The sequence below is a fragment of the Sus scrofa genome, chromosome 7, assembly GCF_000003025.6.
Source record: "Sus scrofa isolate TJ Tabasco breed Duroc chromosome 7, Sscrofa11.1, whole genome shotgun sequence".
In the NCBI taxonomy this organism is placed as follows: Eukaryota; Metazoa; Chordata; class Mammalia; order Artiodactyla; family Suidae; genus Sus; species Sus scrofa.
The window spans coordinates 35,908,741-35,914,740 of record NC_010449.5 but is presented as its reverse complement, the minus strand read 5'-3'; the positions used below and the strand labels follow the sequence as shown (position 1 = coordinate 35,914,740).

The window sequence follows — 6,000 nt, the reverse complement described above, 5'->3', positions numbered from 1 at the left end:
TGCGGGGGAGTGTGTTTGTGTATGCGTGTGGGTGTGAGTGCCTGGCTCGCTCTCTGAGACACACGCCGCGCGCACTCACACACTCACACACACACACACACACACTCACGCGCACAACCCGGCTGGCTGGTCTGAACTTGAAGACGCCCCACATTCCAAGATGCCCGAGGTTCCTGGGGATACCCGGGGTTCTTCCATCTGGAAAATCCTACCGGCATCGTCCTAGGGAGAGATTATCTGGTTTCTTTTTTTTTTTTTTTTCTTTTTTTTTTAATCTGGAAGAGGACAAGTTGTGCTTTTTCCTCCCGTCTTCTCGCTAAATGCCGTGGATATAACTGAATAAGCCGCTCAGAGCTCTCCCCGCGTGGACGTCGGAGGCCACCATCTGCCTGCGTTCGCCGGAGCCGGAGGGCTTAGCTCGAGTCGGTCTCGGGCGGGGAAGGATGCGTGGCCGAGCCGGGGAGCCCGGGCGCCCCGCGGAGTCGGCCTCGGTGCCTCCCAGCCGGGGATAGATGCTGCCTCGCCCAGGTGAGTGGTCGCCGCCGCCGCCGCCGCGTCTCGGCTATCGGGGTGTCGGGAGCCGGGCGCGGGGCTCAACGCACCCGGGGGAGCCGGGAACTTTGCATGCCTTTCTTTCTCACTTGAGGACTCCCTCGCCCGGGCGGTCGTGCGGAGACCCTCTTCTCTTTCCGCCCATCCTTCTCGCGGGAGGTTTCCTTTTCTTTCTTTCCTTTTTTCCCCCTCCTCGCTAGTGGGGGTGAAACTCTGGCGAGGAGCAGGGAGAGCGGGTCCGTGTGAAGCCAGAGAGCAGGAGGGAGAAACGGCAGCCGCAGGGAGACGGAAACGTTGAAACAGCAGGAGAACTTTGCCGCCAGACCACTCTGTTGCATCTCCCCGCAAGCGAGGCCTGGCTAGAGCGGTGGCTGGGGGGCTGGGTCGGACGCCAGGGCTCCCCGCGCTCTGTGGGCTGGGTAGGGTGGGGTAGAGCCGGCTGCGGAGGGGTTGACTCAGTGCTGGGGGAGGGAAGGAAGGCATCGTTGCAGTTTAGGGAGGCAAGTAGGACTGGCCCAGGGACCCTGTCCTGCCTTCAGGTGGACGGCAGGGAGATGAGGGGGATTGTGTGTGTGTGTGCGGCTTGGGGCATCAGAATGGCATGATGAAGCAATATGGAAACTGGCATTAGCCGTGCCTGGTCGGTAGGTCTGTCTCCCACCCAGCCCTGCCCTGGTTCTAAGGCTGGCCTGGGCAGGGAGGAGGGAGAGCAGGGGACAGCTGCTGGAAGGCCGACAGTCCCTTGCTGGGCACAGACCCGAGGGGATGACAGGAAGGTGTCCTGTCTATCTTTCCCTCACCCCAGTACAAAGGACATAGGCAGCGAGTTCAAGGGAGACAGCCCCTGGAAGCCAGAACCTGAAAGAGAAATGGGAGGGAGCCTGAGCACAGACCGCAGAGAGACTGAGCCAGGTCAACAGCAAGTGCGCTCTGAGGTGTCCACCGAAGGACAGACAGACACCTGCGGGGAGAGGGAGCTTGTCAGAGGCGGGTGCTCTGAGCTGGAGTTACAGGCATGGCCATAGATGCTGACCCTCTGGCGGACCACAGTGGAGTGTGTGTGTGTGTGTGTGTGTGTGTGTGTGTGTGTGTGTGTGTGTCTGGGTGCGCGCGCGCATGCATGTGTCTGGGAGGGGGCCACTGTGGCTGCAATGGGCTGATTGGCTTTGTGGGGCTGGGGGAGGGGGCGGCTTCTGGAAATTGACCCCCCGTGGCTGGGGAGGAGCAAAGCTCCTCAGGAAACTGCTGGTCTCTGAGCTGTGAAGTTCCCAGGGACCGGGTTGAGGTTCTACTCGGGCTCTTGTATGCGGGTGGGTGGCCCAGCTTGGGACTTGGGATGAGGAGGCCCAGGTGGGGGGATTGTGGGCAGATTGGGGGAGAGATCCCCTGGTCGCCGCCCTCTGTGAAGAGCTTTAGACAGCCGCTGCGCAGCGGAGCCCAGCCAGCTGTGGGACTCGCTGGAGGGGTACCTTGGAGGCTGGAGCAGGTCGGGGTCGTGCTGGGAGGACTGGGGAGCTTGCAAGGGCCTGCACTCAGAGCCCGCAGCCTCCGCAGACCACGCCAGCTGCCCGGGCCCTTCTGCTGATGCTGGAATGTCTTCTCTCCCTTCTGACTCTGCTGGGAGTACGGAGTTCCATCTCTCTCTCTGGCTCCTCACAGGCTTCTGCTCAGGCCCCCTGCCCAGTCCTCAATTTAGAGTTTCTGGTCTAATTCCTGCCCCAGGCATGTATAATTACTTGTCTTCCTGCCCTCACCCTGGGGAATCCAAACAGCCAGTTTGGCATTTTGGTTTCAGCCTCTGGCCGTGCTTCTCTGGGAGGGCAGGAGGGAGGTTGGTCGGCTCCCAGCTCCATCCCTTCTCGGGCTGGACTGGGTGCCCACCTGCCACTGCTGAGGCTCAGGGCTCCCTGCTTCTCTGAGGCATCAGTTCCTCTCCCAGGCCCAGAAATCTGAGAAGCTGGGGAATGTGAACAGAGAGCTTCCAGGAGGCAAGACCAAAGGGGGTGGGAAATGCAGATGAGGTAGGTGGGGCCACTGGGAGAATCTATAAGGTCCTTTGGCCACCCAAGCCTCGGTTTGGCTATAGTGGAGATGGCCTTTGTGTCTGGGCTGCAGCTCTGGGGTAAAATCAAGGATCCAGGGGGTTCTGGCCTCCAAGTGACAGGCATGTCAAGTCTCTCCAGGCTGTGGGGTGGAGCTGTTCTCCTTTAGAAAGTCCCCTGTCCTAAGGTGGAGATAAGTATAGTATTGCCATCAGGGGCTTTCCCATTCTGACTGGAGAGGCTTCTAGACTGAAAGCAGAGGTGTAGAGCAAGAAAACAACCAGAGCCAGCCAAGTGGAATGAGCCTCTGGACAAAAGCAAGGGCAGATTTACTTTGCACGTTTGGAGTTGTAGGGTCCAACTTATTGGAAGGGATAGCATTGTCATATACAGGCTGACCTTGGACATATCGCAGGTTCAGTTCTAGATCACTGCAATTAAGCAAATATTGCAGTAAAGCGAGTCGCCTGAATTTTTTGGCTTCCCAGTGTCTATAAAAGTTATATTGACATATTGTAGTCTGTTAAGTGTACGAAAGCGTTGTATCTAAAGAATGTACATAACAGTTAAACAATATTCTCTTGTTAAAAACTCTAAGCATCCTCTACGCCTTCAGAAAGTGGTGCTAATAACAGCAAAGATCTCTGATCACAGGTCCCCATAACAAGTACAATATTGAAAACATTTGAAATGTTGCAAGAATTACCAAAATACAATACAGAGACCCAAAGTGAGCAAACACTGTTGGTAAAAATGGTGCCACCAGACCTGCTCAACACGAGATTTCTACAAACCTTCAATTTATAAAAAACACAATATCTAGGAGGGGAAATACACTGATAAATCAATAAACAAGGTATGCCTGTAAGCCTGTAATGGGGGGAGGAGCCTACACTAGGAAGGCCTGGGTTCAAATTCTGGCTGTTGGTTAACCTCTGGCATCTCTGTGCTCTCCTCTGGTGACAGATGGAAATAATGGCACATGCCACTCGGAATTGTAGGACCCCATGTGTATCCTAGTGCTCCCCAAACCCTTTTGCAGATCTGGAGGAGTGTTTGGTCAGAGCAGGGAGGTTTGGAGAGAGGGAGGGTCCCTCAGAGACCTGAAGGATCGTGTCCCCAGCCTCCCCACCCATGGAGCTGCCAGGAGGGTTTGATGTCATCAAAACATTAAGTTGATCATAAAAGACTCCAGGAAGCCCTCCAAGAAAACTTGGGGAATTGATATTGGAGAAGCAGATTTCACCTCTGAGGCTGTGGCACCTGTTTCCCCATCTCCCTCTTGTTTGCTTTGGATTTTTACAGCCATGCACATTTGCTCAGGATGCTCAGGCGCTGTGTTTTACAAGTGTCATCTGTCACCCTTCCCTAGCTCAAGCTTGAGTGTGAAATATTTCCTGGGACCAAGCCCCTGCCTTTGCCTCCATGACTCTGTCCCAAGAGTGGCCTCACAGGGATGGTGTCAGACCCAGGTTAAGTGAGTGGACCCAGCTCCTGCTGGGGTCTGTGCAGAGCCTGTGATTGGACCCAGGTCCTGGCTGTGGAGTTGAGGGATACCTCCAGTAGGGGAGAGGGGCTCAGACCCAGACTTGTATTTGGAGGGGTCTGACTCATGAACCACAGGGAATAGGGATGGAGAGGGAGTTTAACCATCATGGGCAGGCCCAAGAAAAAGTATATTCAGGAAGCAGGAGGTTAGGTCTGGAGAAAGGAACCAGGGAGCCTTCAGCTGGAAGGCCTTGCTGGAGGCCATCCTTGAAGAGTGAGCAAGAGAGAGTGAGACATGTTCAGCCTGCTCAGGGAGAGGGCATTCAGGAGGGCTTCTTGGAGGAGGTGAGGATTTCAGGAACAGCAAAAGCCCATAGAAGAAGTAGAGGTCCATGAAGGCAGATTTTATTTTATCATAAATTCTCAGGTCGCTGGGAATTGGAGGGAGTTTCAGGCATAGGGTACTAAATAAGTAGAACGCATGTTCTGAGAAACTTCTTAGGCTCAGGACCAGCTCCTTCAAACAGTCTCTTGTTTGCTTCCTATGGGCCATTGCCAAGAGTTCACGTTATTATCTCATTGAATTCTCCCAGTGCTGTGAATTGGCCACTGTTGTTACCTCCACTTTACAGATGGGAAAACCGAGGTTCAGAGAAGTTGGGTAACTGCCGGGTAGCTAGTAAGTGGCAGAGCTGTCACTCAACTCACGTGTCTGTCTGAATTCAAAGCCCACACCCTTAACTCCTCTGTACTGTCTCTGTTCCAAGGTGAGAATCAGTAGGCCCTTTGGATCAGCCCATCTGTAAGCCCTGCCAGCTTCCCACCCTGGCTGGGGAGGTGACTTCGGAGGCTTCATCGCAGAGCCCCGAGGAGCACAGCCTTCTGCGGGGTATGCCTACCTGTCCTTCTTGTTCACATCCACCTGTTTAAAATTTCCCATCAAACGTTGTCCTCCTGGACAGGATGGAAGATGGGACAATAGGGTGAGCACTGGACTGTGAGTTGTGACTTAGATGCGGGGCAAGAACCTTTGCTCGCCCGAGGCCTGGTTTCTTTACTGATAAATCAGGATGCTGATGTTGACTTCCTGAGGTTGATGTCAGGGCGGGGGAAGGCTGTGTGAATGTGCTTTATGCCTTGAGCAAGCCATTTAAGCACTCGGGATTATATTTGTGACCCCTTCCTAATTTAAACCAAGTAACTAAAATGTCAAGTGCAATGATGCCCAGCTATGAGGGCATTATAGGTGGGCCTCAGTGCATCAGTTTCATGTGGGACTGGAGTTACACATTGAGATAACAGGCCAGGCAGATGGACACTGCACCTTCTGGGAAAAGGGATGCCAGACAACCTGCAAAAGAGGGGCCTTTGGTCCAGATGATTGGGTTGGATCAGTGGTAGGAAGCTGGGAAGGGACACATGGGTGCATACACCATTTACTTTTATAATCAGGCACCATCACTGGAGCTTTGGCCCTGGAGAGGGTGGAGGGTGTTAGCCTTCAATCCGTGTTTCTCAACCTTTTTTTCATCATTACCCTCTCGAAGGAGCTTTTTTATATACTATTTTCATAATTGCACCCCCCATGAAATTTTAATACACTATATCTGTCTATGTACTTTAGGTATAGCTATGTTTTGTATAAAAAAAGGGTAAGCTGCTTTTTCAACCCCCTCAAAAACAAATTTTTGCCCCCTTGGGGGCGCTGTTGCTTCCATTGAGAATGCACCTTTCAGGGCTAACAAACCAGGAGTAGAAAAAGAGGTAGATCTGAGGCAGAGAAAATCCAGGAGATGGTGAGGACAGATTCACACTGGCATGTCGCTGCCTGGAGTGTGGCATCTCCATTTTATCAAGATGGGAGGTGGGGCAGGGTTGGATGCACTGCCTTGGTACACAGGCTAGTCTGTGAACAGAA

The 6,000-nt window shown here is 53.6% G+C and overlaps 1 protein-coding gene across 1 annotated transcript in view; it reads left to right on the top strand.

Moving 5' to 3' along the window:
- Positions 349-6,000, top strand: part of LRFN2 (leucine rich repeat and fibronectin type III domain containing 2) — a 193,424-nt gene continuing 187,772 nt past the window's right edge. Inside the window, exon 1 of the mRNA XM_001928770.4 lies at positions 349-528. The gene's annotated coding sequence lies outside the window, so the exon portion shown is untranslated. The remainder of the gene's footprint in view (positions 529-6,000) is intronic.